The sequence below is a fragment of the Armigeres subalbatus genome, chromosome 2 (assembly GCF_024139115.2).
Source record: "Armigeres subalbatus isolate Guangzhou_Male chromosome 2, GZ_Asu_2, whole genome shotgun sequence".
In the NCBI taxonomy this organism is placed as follows: Eukaryota; Metazoa; Arthropoda; class Insecta; order Diptera; family Culicidae; genus Armigeres; species Armigeres subalbatus.
The window spans coordinates 328,193,241-328,216,012 of NC_085140.1; the positions used below are offsets into that span (position 1 = coordinate 328,193,241).

The window sequence follows — 22,772 nt, forward strand, 5'->3', positions numbered from 1 at the left end:
TGCTATATCAGGCCAGAACGTTTTGAATACGAACACGCGTTTTCGTTTCCAGAATGCATCTCTTTACACAAGTCAGATCGGGCAGGCTCGTCTAGTTCACAATAAATAAGATTAAATAGATGTTTACTCGTTTTTGTATTTTTTTCTTTATTAGTGTGTTTAATTATAAATAAAGTACAACACATGTTTTCTCGTTGTCTGTATTATGTCAGAGTAACAATTACGCCCTGGAAGAAAATTTATTCTGACGCAGATCCTGTAACATTTCTAGATTTCAATTTGTCATATCGACGAATTCCATTAGTTTGTGGCGGGATGGAACCTTCCATCTTTATTGAATGGCTTTTCCAACATTTATTGACAACTTGTTCAAGCACAGTGTGCTATGCACATATGGTGTTTCGTATGTACTATGGGCTATTTCTATTTGTCTATATGGTTTCCCTATGCTGCCTCTTTCTTATTCCAGACAAATCGTAAGCGATGGACCATGCTGAATTTTCATTATTAAAAAAAATCATATTCTGTAAAAATAACATCTTCATAAAATATAAATGCATTTGTTAATAAAATGTTTATGCAACGAAAAAACATAATGATTTACGGACAAATGATTCGGCAATTTACGGTTAGGACACAGATTTATGATACAACGTGCCTGAAATAGAAAAGGAAAAAACGACCACCCGACGCCGGCGAACAGTAACTTCTTTATCAGTCAATCTGCAATTTCCTTGGGCGACTGATTTAGTGGAACATTTTTCCTTGTTGATGACCTTTGCCATAAGGTTTTTCTTTGTTGTTACTTCACTTAGATGTATAACAGCTGTGATGTAACAATTTCTGAATCAAAAACTTATTATATCAAACAATTTCATCGTGCTCATTAGTGATCAACGACGGTAACACTTATCTATTTCATAAATTCAGACCATTAGAAAACTTTGATAACCCAGCTACCTGCAAACTGCATTGCCTGCAATTTCCGTTCGTTAAGTTAGTTGTATCATCAAAGCCCACCGGAAAACATTAATAATGTTATTACGCTCACTTATTTCCATTTCATATATTGCAGTTCATACTATTCTATCAAGGTCCATAACATACGGTAAAAATGTATGCCAACTAACGGATTGCTCGTTGCTGAACGAATCCCTGTCCTTGGCTCCAACCTGCAGCGAAATGCATTTCAATGTAGCTCAAACATGGAAGGTTGATAGTGTTCAGAGACCAGAATATATAAAGGGACCGCTATTCGACATGTTCCTAAGCTTTCAGAATCAGTCATGTTACATTTTAGCAATACATCTTCAAAAAAGATCGGGATCCGTTTATTTGGCATTGCGCATATCCTGCAGTATCCGGACGCAGAAATACGCCGTGGATAGACATCTCGTTATCAGAATCCGGGATGGTAAATGGGAATGCTTCAAACAATCTTCGTTTAATAACGAGCTGAAACCTGAATGTGATATGCTTGGGAAGGATATATTTCAGCTGCGTCTAACACAACATGTCATTCTGGAGCTGGAAAACTGGAACGAAGGGCGATCTGTGGTATTTTTTGAACGTACGTCACAAATGAAAGCCTACAATGAGACCCAGATGTCTCCTAAACAGTGTAATTGTAGAAAAGTGAAGGAACTACAATCGCAAATAAAACGGTGCCATCCGCATACAGCAAAACATTTTTTACTAGCGGCGTTCATTGTCTTGTTGTTTTCACTTTCAGTCGTTGTATTTTGCTACTATCTGTAAAAATGTTTTGCTTCTATAGTTCTCATAAATCAAGTAAGTAATAAATGTCTATGAGTGGTGATAAGTTTGATAAAATTTAATGTTGGCCGCTCAAGATGAGCCTTGAAGTTTTTGTTAAATATTATGTATATTCATAAATAAAGTAATAAATTAATGAATAAGTAATCTTAAACACTTAGTATTATTTTGTGATTTAACATAGTCGACCCCTACAATAAACATTGATTTCGAAATATTTTCTTGCAGATGGACATTTTCTTCATGTTTTTCATAACAACACCGAATTGTTTAAACTTTATTTTCGTAAATTTCAATTACTAGAACAAGTTGTTCACTAAACTAGATTACACCGAGAGCAATGACCTTTTAAGAATCTACTCATATTAGAGACCAGTAATTGAAATACGATATCGGAACAAGTAACTTTAAGAGTAAAATCAGCAGCGATTCAAATCGTTCGGGGCTGTCAGTTTGAATATGAATCTGAAACATTATTTTTCCCAGTTCTTGATTTATTTTTTATACCAGTCAAATGTCAAAAAAAACGGGTATAACGCTTCGTTCTATTTTCTGCAGATTTGAACCACTATTGAATCACTTGAGATTGAGATTCAAATATTTTTCAATTGTTTTGGTGTCTGAATGCGTCATTTTATCTACGGATCAATCCACTTTGCAATAACGGCGCTTTTCTTGGCAGCGACATAATGGTTTCATTTAATTGAAAATTTGAAAAACATGGATGGAACACTGCTGTGGAAACCAGCGAGTTTGTTCTATTTTGCTCCAGATTCAAACTAGAATAGTGGTCAAAAATCTATATAATAAAAATGAAATGGTCTGTGTTCGTATCCGCATAACTCGAAAACGGCTGGATGGATTTTCTTCATTCCTTCGGCAGATATGTTTGTTATCGTTTCCGACGGGTTTATATGACATTTTCTTATGCGAAAATCACGAGTAAGGTTGAGTAAATCGTGAAAAACTAAAATTAGGAATCGTATGGAAATTGTGCATAGGCAGTTCACGACGCACATTTTCGCCTACTATGCAGGACAACGTCTGCCGGGTCGACTAGTTCAGAATGAAACTGAATCACTACTGATTTCATTCTAATACTGCTATAATAGCATTCAATAACGAATTGTGTTCCAAACGCAAACGGTGTACACCCAGGTTTTTTTTTACACGGTTTGGTTTTAGTCGTTTAAGACCTTTAGCGTCAATGAAACAATGAGTTAACCCCACAAAAAAATTCACAAAAAATCAAAGAAAATTCAGGTGGTATTTAAAAAGATGTGAAAGTTCAGGTTAACCGAGAAGTTAATGAATTCCAACCGTGTAAAAAAAACCTGGGTGTATTGTTTAACATAAACAGCTTATTAACTATGAAGAAAGATTGTCGCTAGGGTTTCCCTTTTTTCTTTCCCAACGTGGATTTTGCATTGGCATTTCGCACATGACCATGGCCAAAACACTATGTTATAAAATGCACGAGGAAGGCAGCTTCTGGGGTTTTGGTTTTAACTGCTTGCGGAAATACATTTTATAAAGGAATCTGTGTCAAAAGGTCGAAGGTCATAAGGTCGAAGGTCATAAGGTCGAAGGTCATAAGGTCGAAGGACAAAAGGTCGAAAGGACAAAAGGTCGAAAGGTCAAAAGGTCGAAAGGACAAAATGTCGAGAGGACAAAAGGTCGAAAGGACAAAAGGTCGAAAGGACAAATGGTCGAAAGGACAAAAGATCGAAAGGACAAAATATCGAAAGAACAAAAGGTCGAAAGGACAAAAGGTCGAAAGGACAAAAGGTCGAAAGGACAAAAGGCCGAAAGGATAGAAGGTCGAAAGGATAAAAGTTTGAAAGGACAAAAGACCGAAAGGATAAAAGGTCGGAAACAAAAGGTCGAAAGGATAAAATGTCGAAAAGTCAAAAGGTCGAAACTCAAAAAATTGAAGAGATATAGGTCGAAAGTCAAAAAAATTGAAAGTACAAAAGGTCAAAATGACAAAATGTCGAAAGAAAAAAGGGTCAAAAAAATAACAGAAGGTTGAATGAAAAACAGGTAAAAAAAAATTAAAGTTTCCCATCTGAAGGCAGTCTTGGGCGTTAGAGGGTTACCAGTTGACTTCAAAATGAAACATAAACATTCACAAATCACGTAAGGGAGGGGGTAGAGCGAAGTGTGACGATCTATACAAAATTTTCAGATGTTTCTTACAAAAAGTCAAACATAGGGGGAGCGGGAGGGAGGGTTAAAAATTCCCTATTTTTGCGTTACGCAGTTAATGGATCTTCCCTAATGCAAATTTTGGCAATTCCATACCCCTCCCAACTTTACAGCGTAACGTAACGGTTTCTAATAATAAAAATAAATGTATTTTGTACATTCGTGCATAGTTACTTGAAAACAAAAATTTTTTGAACAAAAACGTATCATCGTTTGAGCACATAAAAATAAAATTACTGTCATTAGAAGATGGTATGTTAAGCTAAAATTATATATTTTGAATAATCATTTTGATGAAAATGAGTGAAGAACTATTTTCATGAATTACAATTGAAGTTAATAAAGCTTAGCAATACTTTGATAAAAATAAGAATACCCTATGTTTCAACAAAAAGAAAATTCTAGAACCAAATGTTTTCAAGTGTTTGTATTTTATATGCGGTAGAAAAATGCGAAACTCGAAAGAAAAGGTTATGAATAAAAGAATGAAAAGAATCAACAATGAAAATAAGGTTAAACACAAATAAATATTCATGTGCGAAACTCGAATGACAAGCCTTTGATTAAAAGAAGGAAAAATTTATCAATAAAATATAATCGAAACGAAACACAAATAAATATAAATATGTGAATCAAGAAAGAACGGCCTATGACTAAAAGAAGGAAAAATTCAACAATGAAATATCAGGTAAAACATAAATGTGCAAAGGAATGTTTGATCAACACTCGACGTTTTGCGCAATTTTTTCGACCTTCGACATTTTGTCCAACAGCCGCAATTTCTATCTTTAGTTCTTTCAATTTTTTTTCAACTTTCGACCCTTTGTCTTTCGACCTTTATTCTTTCGACCTTTTGTCCTTCGACGTTTTTACTTTCAACCTTTTGACCTTTCGACCTTTTGACATTCGACCTTTTGGCTCAGATTTTTTTGTTTCGACATTTGACCTTTCGACCTTTCGACCTTTTGACCTCTTGGCTCAGACTTTTTTTGTTTCGACCTTTTGTCCTTTCGACATTTTGACCTTCGACCTTTTGATCATCGACCTTTTGACCTTCGACATTTTGTCCTTCGACCTTTTGGCTCAAATTTTGTTTCGACCTTTTGACCCTTCGACCTTTTGTCCTTTCAACCTTTTGTTCTTTCGAACTTTTGTCCTTTCGACCTTTTGACTCAGATTTTTTGTTTCGACCTTTTGTCCCTTCGACCTTTTGACCCTTCGCCCTTTTGTCCTTTCGATCTTTTGACCTTCGACCTTTTGTCCTTCGACCTTTTGACCTTCGACCTTTTGTCATACAACCGGCTGAGAATAAAGGAAGTGTAATATCCTTCGTGTTTAGCATTCCTAACCCAAGATATATAAATCTTTCGAAGTTAGAAAACATGATAAAATATATTCAACTCACTGTAGAGAGAGATGATAAGATTTCATTATTTGCAGTTACGCCCAGATATGATCAGAGCGCTAGATATGTGCCATACTCATGCAAAGTCGTAGGAATTCTAGGAAGGGCTAACTTGATTCTAGGTGGGGTTATAGCCCCCCTGTAGTTACGCCAATGGTTTTAGTGTTAATTAAAATAATTCGTACTGTTGAATCACCGAATAATGTGCATAATGTAAACTGTTTTGTACGGCTTAAGGCCAGTCTTTGTGTACATGCTTCTGTGTTTATTTCTTATTCAAAACCAATAACGACGTCACGATGAATTAAAACCAATAACATCCCCATCTAATACATGATGAGAAGTGGAAAATGAATTTGACACACATTTATACAAGAGACTGACAATCTTCTGTATCTCCATGATCGACATCGGAATGTAATGTAAAGGAAGTCGCGTTGGCGAAATAATTTATTATACGACACTGATTCAAAGATACCAAAACCAACGTATATCACTCAAACATACACTTGACGCTACACGTGTTACAAGATCTAACAAGTACTAATTATTCAGCTTCATCGTCCCGAGAACTAATCAAAATCATACAATGCTCGCTCTGGCTGCTGTATATTCACTGTAAATTGGTTAAAGAACTGCCCATGAAATAAAGAAGGAGAAATCCCTGAGAAATGTAATAAGCTAGACTTTTCTTCAGAAATATGTTTTCAAACTTGTGATATTTAGTATTTTTCATGTATACATAATTAAAGATTTTTAAATTTTGTCCATTCGACTTTTTGTCGCTTCGACCTTTTGTCCCTTCGACCTTTTGTCCCGTCGACGTTTTGTCCCCTTGACCTTTTGTCCTTTCGACCTTTTGTCCCTTCGACCTTTTGTGCCATCGACCTTTTGTCTCTTCGACCTTTTATGCCATCGACCTTTTGTCTCTTCGACCATTTGTCCGTCGACCTTTTGTCCTTCGACCTTTTGTCTTTCGACATTCTGTTCCAAAGCCTTATAAAGCATGTTGGATCAACATTTCGCCACAAAATCTAACTAACTTTCAATCAATGGTTTTTAAATATGATGTCTTTGGCAAAATTGAAGAGTAATTTAATGTTATTTTTTGTCAAAGACACCAAGTTTTAGCTATTACTATTGTTATGATACGAGAGCTTTATGGACAAATCCTGAAAAAGTGCGGCTTGAAAAATCGGCCAACCAACCCCAGGGCTGAGGTAGGTTGACCAAGTTTGTTAAAATAAGTACCAGTGGAAAATGTTTATAGGTGTAAAAACGGTTAATTTTGTAATATGTAGGAACAGGACCCTCCTTAGCCGTGCGGTAAGACTCACGGCTACAAAGCAAGACCATGCTGAGGGTGGCTGGGTTCGATTCCCGGTGCCGGTCTAGACAATTTTCGGATTGGAAATTGTCTCGACTTCCCTGGGCATAAAAGTATCATCGTGCTAGCCTCATAATCTACGAATGCAAAAATGTCAACCTGGCTTAGAAACCTCGCGGTTAATAATTGTGGAAGTGCTTATTGAACACTAAGCTGCGAGGCGGCTCTGTTCCAGTGGCCGGCTCTGGACAGATGTAATGCCAATAAGAAGGAGAAGAAGAAGAATAAGAAGAAGAAGAAGAAGAAGAAGATGTAAGAACATAAAAAACTCATCAAGGGCTATGGCAAGGTGGTGGTCTTTCGTGTATTGTATGGCTGCGATATGATTTGATCCTAGAATATTATTTAATAGTACCTTTATTATGCAATTTACCCTAATGGTGTCTTCGAGTCATTTTATCAGTAAGTTAATGCGCTTTTTTGGAGGTATTCAGCTATTGATCAATCACCCTAAAAATGAGATCAAAAATTTATTTTTTCCACTTCACAACATATAAGGTTTGATTCTTCATAAAACTTATAGAAAAAGTTATCCTGAAAAACTCTGTCGAAGACAAAACGTTCGTAATTCCGTTACTTTTGGAGATTTTTTACGTTTTATGCTGACAACCCGTTAAAAATATCCTTTTCATTATCATTTCTACATTTTTTCATGTTCTAGAAAGTTTTAGATAATATTAAAATATGCCGTTGTTATAACAGATTTATTGGATTTTAGTCATATTTGATTTAACTGCTACTTGACACCGGGCGAATTGTGACAGTCAATCTCATACGCATACAAGTAATGAACTTTAAAGTAATACCTGAACTGTAGAGTTGTAAGCGAATGTAAGTAATGTTTCATCAAAAACCATTTCCTACTTTGCAAGGTAGAAATCAATCACCCACCACAAGGAGTAGAAGAACCAATGCACCATGCGTCTCCATAAGATTGTATGCAATATTTATTCAAAACTTGTTGGCATAAAATGCAATAAATCTCCAAAAGTAATGAAATTACGAACTTGATGTCTTCAACAAAGTTTTTCAGGATAACTTTTTCTACAACTCTCCCGAAGACATATACCTTCCATGTTGTAAAGTGGAAAAAAATAATTTTTCATCTCACTTTTAGGGTAAGGCTGAATACCTCCAAAGAAGCGCGTCGACTTGCTGATAAAATGACTCGAAGATGCCATTACGCTAAATCACATAATAAAGGTACTATTAAAAAAACGCGATAAAAACACGATTTTAGCCACTGTGCAGCATTTTCGACATCACGTTAGCCGGCGGCGACGGTCAATGGCGTGGCAGTATTTTTTGTGTTTTCTTCGAAAGATTCTGCACCAGAAGTTCTTCATTATTTCCTAGATAAGTGCTTTAGAATGTTTTTGGGAAATTCTTCGGAATTTCCTTTAGCTAACTATTCTTCGAAACACTTTTGGGAAGTTCTCCGTGACCCACATGGAAAATTCTTCGGAATATCCTTGGCAAATTACTCTAAACTTCTTAGGGACATTCTTCTGAATTTCCTGGAGATTTTTTTGCAATTTTTTTTTGCATTTTTATTCTTTCAGTTTTTGCTGAAAATGTATGGCCCCTTCTTGCAGAAATCGTATCTTTCTATGGATAATATGGCCAATATAGAACGATCACTGTGTTATGGAACTTCCATTGTCTAAAAAATAAAATCAACGTGTTCAAGTTTTTGATTCGCAATTCTGATTGTTATATATTTACACTTTGTGAAACAAGGCTTTCTTGTGAAGATGAAATCAACTTCCACGATTTTAACATTATTCGCCAAGATCGGGATGATCACTATGGTGGCATTCTTTTGGGTATAATCGTCGGCATCTTTGGAGTGAAGTCTCTCTTCTATCATCCCCAGTTCAATAAAAGAGCTCTTTGCCCCTTTACTGGCCTAACAACCGGATATTGCTAGTTCTTTATAGTTTAGAAACTTTTCAGATGATTTATACTTATGGTAGAAGAAAACGAGCAAATCAACTTTTCACAGCAATCGAAATGAGTGAAAACGGTTATCATTCTTCAGGCTGTTTTTCTTCCCGGAAAAGCGATTTTTTCATAAATGAGGATTGTGCAATCTTTAGATTAAATGACTATTACAAACGTTCATGAAGACTCGATGCAAAAAAAATCTCCGAAGTTCATGATTTTCACCAAACACATCATATTTGTGCATAGGTTCTTATCTTAGAGAATAACGAAAAAATCAGTACCACCAATAGATGGATAAAATAAATTTTTATTTGTCTGCAAAGGTTGCTATATTTATAATAAATTCCATAACTTAACAAACCAGCATAGCCAAAGTAGGAGGAAAATGTTTCTAATTAAAGAGGAATAATAAAATAGACAATGCTGTCGTTTAAGTATGCAATTCTACATCTTCACCTTCTCTATTTATCAAGAACCGGTTACCAACACAACATCCCAACTAATTAATCATAGCTGACCGTAATAAGACGTGGTACGCCCATTTCATCAAAATGCAACTACTAATTGACCGGTTTTTGTGTTCATACTCAGTATGATGAATAAATAAAATCAAATTATATCAGCCGAGGTTTCTCGAATAGCTACTTGTGCTTGTCCCACAATCTTCAAAGCGCACCCACGTGCACGTATACAAAGTGCAAAACTTTCTCCATTCTGGTGCCACAAACTATCGCCATATTTCAACTAGACTACTGTGGACAGAACAGAACCATCCCTCTTCTTGGCCTTTGGAACCCGGGCACCCGCATCTGAACGGCAAACTCTCTGGCCAACATTTGTGAATATCGTACCGCACCAGCAGTGGGTAAATGGTTTTGGTCACGATGCAAATGTCTTTTCCCGTCCATTTAACATAATAAATATTTGTTCAAGTTCATCTTGATGGAGCCTGGAAATTGTGAACCTTTTCCCGGTGACTTCTCTGCCAGCAGAACCTACTGATACTTGTGGTAAGTTTTTGCTCGACAACCAACTTTCCCCTTACATTGGATATAACCGACTGCATGAGTAGCAGCAATTGGAAGAAAGTACAACTTTACTACTTCATTCTGACAGGAATTAGATTTTGGTACAAGAAGTGACGTGGCAAGCTTAATGTCTAGAAGGTTGTAGCCCAATGGTTTGATTTATTTTGAGCTGTTCGTTGAAGATTCTCTAATGCTCTATTCAAACTTCGCTTTCTAGACATCTGGATAAAGCCATCTTGGAATTCCAGTAGTAAATATTCTATAATACCCAACATGATGACATACGTCTCTGCGTCGGTCAATGAATACACATATACAAATACAACCATTGTGTATTTTCTATGGCAAGCAACTGGTTTGGTTTTTCATCTCATTGATCCCATATGCTTGCAGTCATGTTCAAATAAATGAAAAGCAATTGGCCTGGTATCATTTTTTTATAGTTTTTGGTCAGCAATATGCACATATGGACAATGCCTGCTGGTCAATATTGAGACAAAACGCTCATAAGTAAGGTGGTCCTACGTTCAAAAGAATTGATCGATGCTCAAGAAGGACTTGCAAGTTTTTGGATTCTTCGAGTGATGCGTATTCGAGTGTCCATCTATGGCGATGTGCAAGTATGTGTGTGTGTCTAAACTCCTCTGCCTATAAATTTCCTACGATAATTTTGACCTTTGTTCCTCAACCCGCACATTTTCTCATTATGAAATTAGGGGCGTTCCTTAAACGTGCGGCAAGATGCGCGGCTACAAAGCAAGACCATGCTTAAGGAGCCGGTCTTGGAAATTTTCGTGATAACAGTTTTCTCTATCCGTTCTACCCCTACCCTAAGACTACTTGAACCCCTGCCGGCACCACGACAAGGTAGGGAAAGGAGTTCGTTGGCAAGAGGCTAAGGACCGCTCAATTGGGTCAGTTTTAGTTCTTCAGGTAAACGAAGTACATCATGCAGTCATGCACAGCTATTTACGTGCTGACTTCGACGACTACTAGTTCGTATATTTTTATTCGAATGATTTTTTTAATTCCACATAACATATAACAAATTGGAGATGTCGCCCAAGCTATTCCGGAAATACTTATTTTTCATTTCAGGCTCCTCCAGACCTAAACGATTAATTCGCCGGGACAGCTGCAACCAGTCGTAGCGATTCTATCGTTGGGTCGCTGCCAGCAATGTTCCATCTACGCTTCCATAGTCGCCATCAGCAACATAATCGCAATCGCCAAGCGATAGAAACGCGTCGCGATTGTGACGTTGCATGTGTTTGGGAGAATCTTTAAATGCCTTTGTTTTGATTCGCTATACACACACCAATATCTAACACGCATGTAAGGAGACGCATGATTGCTCATCATGATGTTTGTACGTCGAAGTCAAGCATTAGAAAAGTCTTCCCGGAACGGTTAATCCGACATCTCTCTTTATCATATGATGTGCAAAAAAGTAGATGTTTTATTTGAAAATAACAACGATCCTCGTATTCAAAATAAAGAAACACAAAATAATTCATTTATACGTGATATAAATCAGTTGCTTCGATATCCATTTTTATGATGCTTATTTTTGTCTATTCTAACAAATACCCTATCACGAGCAACGCCATGCCATGGCCAAACTATTTACAAACTTTTTGCAAAATGATGTTCTTCGCACGAATTGGTCCCAAGAAGTATGAACTTACTTTGCAATCTCACCAAGATACACGACACAAGCACGAATACGACGGCACAGGTCCGTAAGTTATCGTTCCTATTCAAAACTAAAAATTAATTTCAATACCACTTCTTAATTCACGGCATTTATCTTCCGTTTTCCCTGTTCGAAATACTCGTGCGCCAATGAGTACAGCAAATGAAAACTTTTCCCCTTCCAAAAAAACTAAAAACAACAACACGAGCTACAACTATTTCGCGATCATACCGACCGTTAGCGAAAGCAGAAAATAACTGAAGAAACGAACCAGGGTACTAATCCAGCCCCGTATCCCACCACGGTTAGCTTTATGTGCTTCGAGCGTCATTCATTAGTGTTCAAGCGATTCCTAAAATTGGACCACCGTAGATGGATTCCTTTCCGTCCGGACCGCATCAAACGGGAAACCGCGCACCCAAGGACTGGACGGAATTTGGGTACCGACAACCGTTCATGAATTGCGATATAATAGGCCATAAAATTGTTATTTTTCCACCACTCTCGCCCCCACGCTACCTCCGGAGCGTAATCAATTTGCCAAAACTGGAGGATTTATTTTGGCAGGTTTGGAGCATGCCGTAGGCTGGCTCCATCGGCAAGACATTTCCATACCCAGGTACTAGGTTATTTTGGTTCCTTTTTTCTGTGAGTTGGATAAACGCCAATATCAAATTCGTCTCGAAATATATGGATCTTCGAAGGCTGTTTGTTGAAGTAGGTGTACCGGTATGGCATAATGATTGTGACAATAATAATGGCAGACGCAAACTGTTAGTTGGCACGAAGAGAAGATACATACTCAGATGAAAACCTGACTATAGTGTTGACATCGCGTTGATAAATGTTTCACAGCATGAAACCTTGGTAAAGTATTCATTATACTTGTCCCTGCAATCCTGCTATAAAAATATTAACAGAAACAGGAGAAAACGTACCAGCGCAAATTGTTGAGTATTGGGTTTGAGGCTCATGCAGATTTTTGTCTATTCTAAATTAGAGGGCAATACCAAAATTTAATAAATTCTGAAATAATAGAATAAAATTTAATGGACTCAATAAGCATAGCACAAATACGGCATAGGTCAGAATAGACCAATATGCACTCCTTAACTTTTTCGATGTTTTTACCAATAAAACCAAAATAACGAACCATCGATTACCTCGAAGTAGTCAACGCATAAAGTCAAGGGGCCCTCCTTAGCCGTGCGGTAAGATGCGCGGCTTCAAAGCAAGACCATGCTGAGGGTGGCTGGGTTCGATTTCCGGTGCCGGTCTAGGCAGTTTTCGGATTGGAAATTGTCTCGACTTCCCTGGGCATAAAAGTATCATCGTGTTAGCCTCATGATATACGAATGCAAAAATGGTAACTTGGCTTAGAAACCTCGCAGTTAATAACTGTGGAAGTGCTTAATGAACACTAAGCTGTGAGGCGGCTCTGTCCCTGTTACCGACGCGAAAATCACAACAGAATTTGATCCCAAACGATCGGCGCTGGCGCGCGCCGATGTACCCAAAACACTGAAAATGATTCACCAAGCGACCCGTCCGCACATAATTAATTACGTGTGCGCCGCAGTGCAGTGCACTTCCAGCATAGGTCAGGGCGATTTGTTTGTGCTAGACTCAGCAGCACCACGTTCTGAACGCGCGCATCAAGCCCATACGGCGGATTGATGGGCGCGGACAGAACGGCAATAACCAAAAATTGTAAAATGTAGAATAAGCAAAAATTATGTATATATACCCTGCAGTATCAATAAAGATTGAAGTTTTCGTTTTAGTCTAAAGACGGCTGTCTGTCGGTTAAGACCGAAAAAATCCCTGGCATCCAGTAAGGAAAGACTGATTTCCACTCTTCTGCAGCATAGACTTTCTGAGCAAAGTATACTAGCGGGAAGATTAGGAAGGAAAGTATTTCCACATGGTAGTTCAGTCTCGAATAGATGAAACTCTCTTCTTGATTCCATCGCATAGGCTTTCAGAGCAAGGCAACTAGCAAGGATCGAGAAGTCCGAGTGAAATCTATTAGAGTTGGTCCGCTTCGGCACAAGTCTTTTGCTAATACCCCGTTGCGTGTAAGGAAAGTCTCGTTCACCCTGGACCTTCGCACAGGGAGGCAATTCGCGCGCGTAACAGTCCCAGTGTAGGGATGTAATGCCAATAAGAAGAAGAAGAAGTCAACGCATATAGATGATAGCAAATTAATTTCGTTGCCAAAATTTTCTTTTGCTGCTAGAGTTTTCCAAAGTTAGAAAATATAATAATACCTAGGCATATAAAAATAGAAGGCTCTCTAATTTCCCAGCAGCGCATTTCCACCATATTGCTGTAACTAACCTGGTCGACGACTTCGGTTAGGTCTAGGGTAAATGACCCAACAGTGGAGGAGCGAATAACGTTCCACCACTGTTCGTTCTCTTGCACAGAAACTATAGTTTATTTCGCTCACCTAAATGGTGCATTCGAAAGCTGATCTTGTATATTTTTGTTTTTATACGGGACTTGCAACTGTAGGAATACTACCGCAACTATTAATACAAAGCTAAGAATAAATTAAAGTATTTCAGTGATATTTTATCGTTTTTTTAGAAAATCTAAAACTGTTTCAATCTCTTTCATGTAATGACAAGTCAACTAATTGATACACAATATGGGTTGCTGCGTTCATTGCGTATATTTGGCAAAAACTACACTACCGCAACGCAACTATAGGAACACCCACGACTATTGGATCAATTACCCTAGTATCATCAAAACTACAGATAGTGAATATTGAGCTCAATCAATTGCTGCAGTGACAAGATTTGGAACTCGTTAGTATTTCAACATAAAAGGAGACATTGGGGAGCGAAGTGGAGTAGCGGCCATCATGCTATATTTCGGGAGCCCAATTCGGCAGTGCCCTTTACAGTTTAACTGATCATAGTCCTCAACCAGAGATGGCATACTCCCCAGTGCATATCAAGAGCAAGAGATTTCGCGCACAGCACACAGTTACTTTCAGTGAGAGAGGGAGTGCGCGCTGTTATGTTTCTCCACTCAAACGATACGCACGATCCCGGCTATTCCACACAGTTCGCATCGAATGTGTGCGAAAGCAAAAGTGAGAGGAGCCAAAAATCCACGCACAGCAGATAAAATAAAATAAGAGCACAGTTTAGCGCGCAGCGCTGAGTGCGCAGAGCAGCGTACGCAGATCACACTGCGCTTAGCTATGTTTGAGATAAAGAGTAGAGTTCGTTCATTGCAGAAGACGGAAAATGTCTAATGAAGTCACTGCGATAATGAAATGTTATATAGGAATGGAAGTTAAATAAGCTACAAAATGGTGGATTTGGTGTTACACGGTTAAAAGACTTTAGCCATTAGGAGCTGTTCACAAATTACGTAACGCGAGAGGGGATAAGGGGAGAGATCACACCGAGCATTACGATTCATACAAAAAATGAAATCTAAGTGAGTGTTGACAAAAAGTGTTACGAAGGGTGGTCAAAAATTGCCTAATTTAGCCTTACGTAATTTGTGAACGAACCCTTAGAGGTTCAAGCTCATGTCGAAAGTAAAATAATATAAATTTGAATTGATAAAACCTTGTGGTGGGTTGTGGTGGGCAAAGTTGGTACTCTCCGATTTTTTGCATTTTACTTAAATTTGGCTTTTTTCCACTGTGAAGGCAGATTCAAATGAAATGAACCCAAAATTGAGTTGATTTGCGGTTCCGTTAGGGAATAATAATTCCTCAAAGAATCAAGTAAATAGGGTGCAGAAAGCGTTGCGTGATATTTTGATTTTTTTTATACTTTATTATTGTGTTTTTTAATTCTAGATTAAGCTCAATACCGCATGATATTTTGAGCTAATAAAACATTACCGCAGAAGTACCTTATTTTGCGCACACAGGGCCTGATTCTGTGAACTTTTTTTTAAACTCATATAGAGGAAAATATTTCAAATAACCCCCATGCATGCGTAAGTGAACAACATTATTGTTATTATTCATTATTATTCAATGAAATTCTACTAAAAATCGGCAGAATTGGGACCTACGTGTAATTAAGGATAGCCACGATTGTACTTACGAATGCGTATCGTGGCTATCCTTAATTAGCTATCGTGTGCGTGCGTATCGTGGCTATCGTAATGTACTTACGAATGCGTAGTGGCGTTCAGTAATATAATAATCAAGCCTTTGGTGAATAGGAAGGTTGTGAGAAGTGTGATAGTTCACATAGAAAAATTAACAAACCCTCACATGCGCGAGAGGGTTAAATTAACCAACTTGGTTAAACCAAGTATCGCATTAATTCTTTAACAGATTTTGCGATATGATGACAAGTTTAATTGTTTTATCATTCTCGAGAGAATGTTATCGTAAAATAGTAGGTTGTGCAGTTGATCTATCGGAGGTTATAACTAACAGAACAGATGGAATAGAGAAAATCCATCTAGCCATTTTGCGGATACGAACGATACGAACGCAGATCAACTCGTTTCTATATACCGTGAAGTACCCCAATTTCGCGTAGTTAAGATATGGCAAAGTTAAAACGTTCATTGAAAAACATGTAGTGGCCATTTGGGAACATTTACTACTGCATCGTATAGTAGAAGGATTCTAGTTTCTCAAAAAAAATGTTACTTGCAAATTTGGCTGCTATTTTTAAAAAATGCGGTATGAATCTAAGACCGTTGTATGTTCCTTATTTCGCGCATGAAAATAGAATAGTTCCTAATTTCGCGCAAAAGTGTTCCTAACTTCGCTCATGTTTGGAATTGAATATCGTTATTGGTTTGATGCAATATAATCAATTGACAAATAGAAGCATGCATCCATTGTTTAAAATAGACAGCCGTCAATGACCCATTCTTTAGTCGAAATGGTATGCCACTATATTTCGACCCTGGAGTTTACTTCATGAATTTTAGTTGATACAAGTCATAATTCTTAATATATCGTTTTTTCTTAAATATAAACCATATTTTAGGAAAAAAAGGCATTGTATGATCAATGTTTAGCTGGTGTATTAAAAAGGTTTTAATTTTCGAGACAACATGTATAAACGTCTTAAATTCTGCTATCTCTTACATAGGACATCTTCAGGGGGCCCTCCTGTGGAAGTGCTCAATGAACACTAAGCTGCGAGGCGGCTCTGTCCCAGTGTGGGGATGTAATGCCAATAAGAAGAAGAAGAAGAAGAAGGACATCTTCAAATATGTGTTTTATATAAGAATTCTCGCTTAATTTTTCAAAAGGTCCTAAGTAACATTTTTTTCATGAATTAATTTGAGTACTGCAATCAAAAGCTTTCATGTTCTTCTGTTGATTCCGCTATTCAAATTAAATCATGAAAAAAATGTTACTTAGGTCCTTTTGAAAAGTTAATCGAGAAATCTTCAATATTATATACATTAGCGAAAAACCTGCTCTAGTTTTATCCTCGACTTAAGTTTAGCATCATTAGCATTAGTCGATGTCGGTGGTTATACGCTAAAAACGTATGTGAATGAACTCTTCGGGTTTTATTCAGTGTAAAACTGTCCTGTGCATTATATTGCTTTTGTTTCATTAGAATGTGGCAAATGAAACTACGTAACAACAATAAACGAAATTAGGCACCTTTATTAAAATCATATGCCTAATTTCGCGCACAAAGCAAAAGGCTAAATAAACACAAAATACATAAAATTTCACACTTTTCAATAGCAAGGATGAATAAACATATCCAACTGAGCATAATGGATACAAATATTTCCAAAAAGTAGCCAGTTTTGTACAGTAAAATCATTTGTTTACTTGGGTCATGTTCTTCGTCTCTGTGCTAAGCACAAGCAAATATGGCGGTCGATGGGAGGACCAAATTGAAATAATTTTATTTGGTATACTAAACCAAGTTTGTTTTTCAAATTCTTTCGTGAAAAACATTCAACAACAATGATATTTTGATATCCTCCAGATTTTTCAATTTTACGGATACCTAAAAATTGAAAAAAAAATATTGATTTTATAATGCGCGAAGTTAGGGCGCGCACGAAATTAGGGCACATTACGGTAGAAGAAAAAGAACAAAATAATAATTGTGCTTCCACATTATGCTTCCAGGAAATTTGACGGCATTCAACCTTGTTGTCACGTTTGAAATTAAATTAGTTTTAACCAAAAGTCAAAATTATTATTTACGGAAAAACAGTAAAAGCGCAAAAGTCCATTTCTTCAACGTTTAGAATAATTCTCATTTCATTTCTAATTCAAGAAAAAAAAATGCAAATTTCGTTTACCTGCATTGAATTATAAAGACATTTCTTAAACCACCCCATATGTGGGACCTTCATCTTCACGAAAATAATCCATTGGCAAAGACACCAAACAAGCAAACCAACTTATTGATCGACGCTCATACTACACTTAGCACGCCGATTCATTAGCTTTTTCTTTAACACTGCGAGAGCACAGAAAAGTGCACTCAGCAGTGTACGCTAGGAATGGGCGATACCGATACGATATATCGGGAATCGATATTTTCGCTCGATTAATCGATATTTCGTATCGATTTTTTAAGTTCGATATTTGACTGTATCGATTTTTTCTAGCGGATATCGGATTTCGATTTTTGAATTCAAAAATATAGCACATTAGGCACAATCTGTTAAAAACTGCGAAACAGCGAAACTTTGATTTGCGATTCGATGACCTGAAATGAAAAAGCTAAACTAACCCTGGTTTTTTTTTTTTTTTGCTCGTTCTTTTAATTTTTCGGGCGTATCGATATATCGGAATATCGATGTTTCAACGCCGATATTTTTCGCCATCGATTTTTCGACAATAAAAACATCGATTCGGCAGTATCGATATTTTTCCGAAAAACACCCATTCCTAGTGTACGCGCAGCGCTGCGGCACTGAGCCATCATTTGCTCCCGCTCAGATACGACGCAGAACCGAAGGCAGCCATTCGCAACGCAGCAGCTCTCACATAAAATGTTTAGTTGCTCACACAAACCTTTTCTCGCGCAGCGTCATGGAGCTTGGGAGTGAGTGGCTGGTTTTGTTCGCAGTAATGAGAAACAGCGCTCTACACACAAATCGTTGGAAGATGTGTGCTCTGCGTGGATCGTGTGTGTGCTATGCCAACTCTGCCCTCAACCACAGACAAACAGACGTAACAATCTGAACATTTTTCTGGAAAAATCCATCGTTCAACTCTTCTATCACCATCTTACGTGGATGTTACACAAAACCTTGCATAAAACAATGTTTCGTATGACCTTATCACCAGAAGGCCCTGTCAAACTCGAAGGATTACGACGGTAGCGCCTCTAGTTGTGAAATGTGCAAGCAATTAAATTCAAATGGATCGTTGAAATCATGCTCGATGGTAATTTCTGTAGTGTTACGTCTGTTTGTCTGTGCCTCAACTGTGGCCGATAAGGTGATTATACAATTGATCCCGTGGTGAATTTCTAATTTCAAATTAAAATCAAGCGTTATAATGTTTGTACAGATCTGAAATCAACTTAGATTGTACAGCATAGGTGATTATGGTTCTCTCAACACGTTCTTTTGGAAAGCTTTGGCAAAAAACGCGTGCCTTTCCAAGAACTTTCCCAGCGATTTTCTAGATGTACTGATCCCAAGTTAAATGTCTTATATGGATGTATCTTGCTTGCTAATGTTGCTATTTTTCCAATATTTTTCTACGTTCATATATTCCTCTAAATATTTTCTCAGAAAACTATTTTTTTTAAACGGCCCTACGACAACCTAGAATGTCATGAACACGATGAATGAGAAATTTTAAGGACTGTTCAGTTTATTGAGAGGACACTTTTGAAAAGAGGTAAAACAATTTAAATCTAACAAAATGGCGCCTATTGTCAAAGCTTCTCGAATTTCGCGTAAACATAAGTTTCTCAACACATTTTTTATAAGCTAAATTTACAGTTATAATAAAAAATGTAAATCGTGATGTCAACAAAATCATCAAGAAGATCAGAAAGAAACACACTGTCATTTATTTGTCGATATCCAGAAACATTAGAGCCTGTGGCAGCCCGAAAACGGAATATAAACGGGTTTACCTGTTGAGAATCCAACAAATTGGTATTGTCAGAAATATCTCAAATTTCTGAGTTAGAATTGTTTCGTTGATAATTGGATATCATGTCCAGAAGGTCAGATAATATATTCAACGAAAAAAAAACAGATTTCTAAAAAGATTGATGGTTTAAAAAACATCGAGAATACAACGTGTCCTCTTTATAAACTGAACAGTCCTTAGGTGTATTGGCTGCAGATTGTATTGTTTCAAAATAAGATTTTTATTCAAACGTATCCGTAGAGTTACTGTGATGTACAATAAACTATTTTTTAACTTACTTGGACGTCTTAGGCTACCAAACATTCAGGACTTAAAATCTACAGCTGCAAGAAAATCATTTTTCGATACTCAAAGCTTCAATATGCATTCAATTATATCCATTACATCTCCCGGAAGGTCAATTAATATGGTAAGATAGTTTTGAGATATTCTGGGCAATCCAAACTGTCCTTGAGATCGGGATTTGAGATCTACAGCTGCTTAGAAGCTCTTTTCATGTACTCAAAGCTTTGGATGACCCAGGATACCACAAAACCATCTGACCATGTCTCTTGATCTTTAGGTATATTTTATAAATATTTTTGAATACATATACAAGCATATAGTAACGAAAAAAAGCTCGCATGGTAACTGTAGATTACAAGTTCCGGACTCAAGGACAGTTTGGACAATCTAGTACATCCCAAAAACATATTTTTCAACTTGTTTTATCAGTTCTCCATTATTAATCACGAAAACAAATGGAACATATGTATCAAATTTACTGGGTAATACCGCTTAGACAAATTTGGCCCTAAATGGTTAAGCCAATTCGCAAAGCTGAGAAGTTGGCGGTCCACACTAAAGAGGTTCGCAGCATAAGGGAAAACGCATCGCACGTCGCGTTTTTCTAGCTTGCCTCTAAGGCGGACTAGAGCGGACGAGATGATCCTTGTCCTAAACATGGGCTCACAGGTGGGTGGTACCTCACATTAAGCGCTAATCCAGGAGCCCTAGGTGAGGATGTAAAAGTGAGGGCTCTACACGATGAGGTGACCTTTAGATGTAAACAGCTGGACTAGGTCACGACAGCGGATAAGTTCGCCTAGGCCTAGAGCATCAAGGACCAAGATAGAGTGGTTATAGCACAGGCGTCCATCCGACTGCAAAAAGGACTACAGGGAATCCATATTGCCAAGATGAAGTTAATGGACACCGAAGTCAACAAGGTAATCAAAGTTGGAATGCTGACAGTTGGGGCTAGTCAGTATGTCCAGTAGGGTGGTTCAAAAAATCGATTTTGCTCCACAGTGCTCATCTGATTCTTTACCATGTTCTCAGTGTCCTCTGAAAATTTGAGCTCATTTGGATTAAAACTGATTTAGCACAAGCCGTTTCAAGTTTGCATGCAAATTAGTATGGGGAAATTTATTTTTTCATTATACTGTTAATGACGCTTCCCCATCAAGCGCATGTTAAAAGAAAACCTACATAGCTAAAAGGAATACTCAACAGCTTTCATTCAGTGAAAACCGCATCTCAATTAATCGTTCCAATAATTAGTAATCGAATTTAATCTATACCGTGGTTTTCTGGAGCTAATTGCATAACTCATCAACAGGCAACATTGCTGCTCGTGGCGCGAAAGATAGCACACACAAATTCAGGCTACTATGTTGCACTGCACATTTCAGTGATGCTCTCAAAGAAGTTTAACGATCATGACTAAAGATTCGCAACCTGTCTTAAAATCGATTACTAATTATTGGGACGATTAATCAACATGCGGTTTTCGTTGGGTGAAAGCTGTTGAGTATCCCTTTTAGCTACGTAGGTTTTCTTTAAACCTGCGCTTAATGGGGAAACGTCATTAACAGTATAATGAAAAAATAAATTTCCCCATACTAATTTGCATGCAAACTTGAAACGGCTTGTGCTAAATCAGTTTTAATCCAAATTACCTCAAATTTTCAGAGGACACTCAGAACAAGGTAAAGAATCAAATGAGCACTGTGGAGCAAAATCGATTTTTTGAACCACCCTAATGTCCAGTCAGCCTCTATTAACTACCGGTAGTCGACAAGTGCTTCCGCTGCCTTGAAGTGGGACAAAAATCGTGGACGTGCAAATGGCCGGATAGCAGTAACCTATGTAGTCGGTGTGGCGAAGATGACCGTAAAGCGCACACGTGCTATGAAGCACAATCATGCACATTATGTGCGATCAGAAACTAGGCAAACAACCATACCATGGGTGGACTTACTATCCCGAAATACGAGAAAGCCGTGCAAGTAACGCAACTCAACCCTAATTCCATTGTGTGCCCACCCAGCAGTTGCTGTGGCAGTCGGTAGTAGAAGCCAGCCCGGATGTCGCCATCCTGGCATACCCGTTACGCATCAGGCTGATCTGCCTGAGCGTCATCAGCATGTATTTTGGTGGTCAAATTGGTGGTCAAGGAAGCTGAGAAGTACTACGCCTTCAGAGGCACCGGTAATGCCAGAAGTATTCCTTCTAAAGCTATGTCCATTTAGAATCCGGAATCATTTATTGTATTGCAGCGGCACGGAAAGTGACCGCTGCAAGAATTCTTTCACAGCGGTTTGTCTACCTAGGCGCCCACTTGCTGTGGTATAAATTTCACGAAGTTTCGTGCAGCGTGTCAAAAATTATTCCAGATGGAAGCCGAAAGGAGAGAAAAAAGTCTGCACAACCACGTTGAAATTCCTGCTCATCGACGATGGAACCTACGTCAAAATGGATTTCAGACAGCTTCCTAGCCAGAAATTCTACATGGTGACGGCACGAGGAGTAGTTCCTGCGAAGTTTAAGTTTGATTTTTGGACAAACTTGCAAAAAAAAACGGATGATTTTGGCAAGGGATATGCAACTGTGGGGCTAAGACCTAAGTGTTTGTGACGAATAAGACGATGGTCTCGAAGCTGTACAAGGAGGAATGTCTTAAAAACCGCGGTCGACCTTCCATAAAGCCCATAAAGATCCCGTGAAGTTTTGGCCAGATTTGGCGAGTTACCACTACAGCCGGGAAGTCATCCAGTGGTACCGCAATAATAACGAAGATTCCATCGATAAAAACATAAATCCACGCAACTGCCCGCAAAATCCCTGCTTCGGCCCATCGAGACATTTTGGGCAGTAATGAAGCGGAAGCTTAAGAAAAGTGGAAAAGGTGGAAAAACAGCTCGGGTCGCGACTCAGATGACCAAAATGTGGAACAAATGTGCCAA

General features: G+C 37.9%; 1 protein-coding gene across 2 annotated transcripts in view; it reads right to left on the reverse strand.

Annotated features, from left to right (window-relative positions):
- Positions 1-22,772, reverse strand: part of LOC134212724 (dynein intermediate chain 2, ciliary) — a 70,389-nt gene that overhangs the window by 39,972 nt on the left and 7,645 nt on the right. Inside the window, exon 1 of one of the 2 annotated variants that reach the window (XM_062690818.1) lies at positions 11,440-11,676. The exons of the other annotated variant lie outside the window; for it this stretch is intronic. The gene's annotated coding sequence lies outside the window, so the exon portion shown is untranslated. Of the gene's footprint in view, positions 1-11,439; positions 11,677-22,772 lie in introns of those variants that run through there. 2 annotated transcript variants of the gene reach the window in all.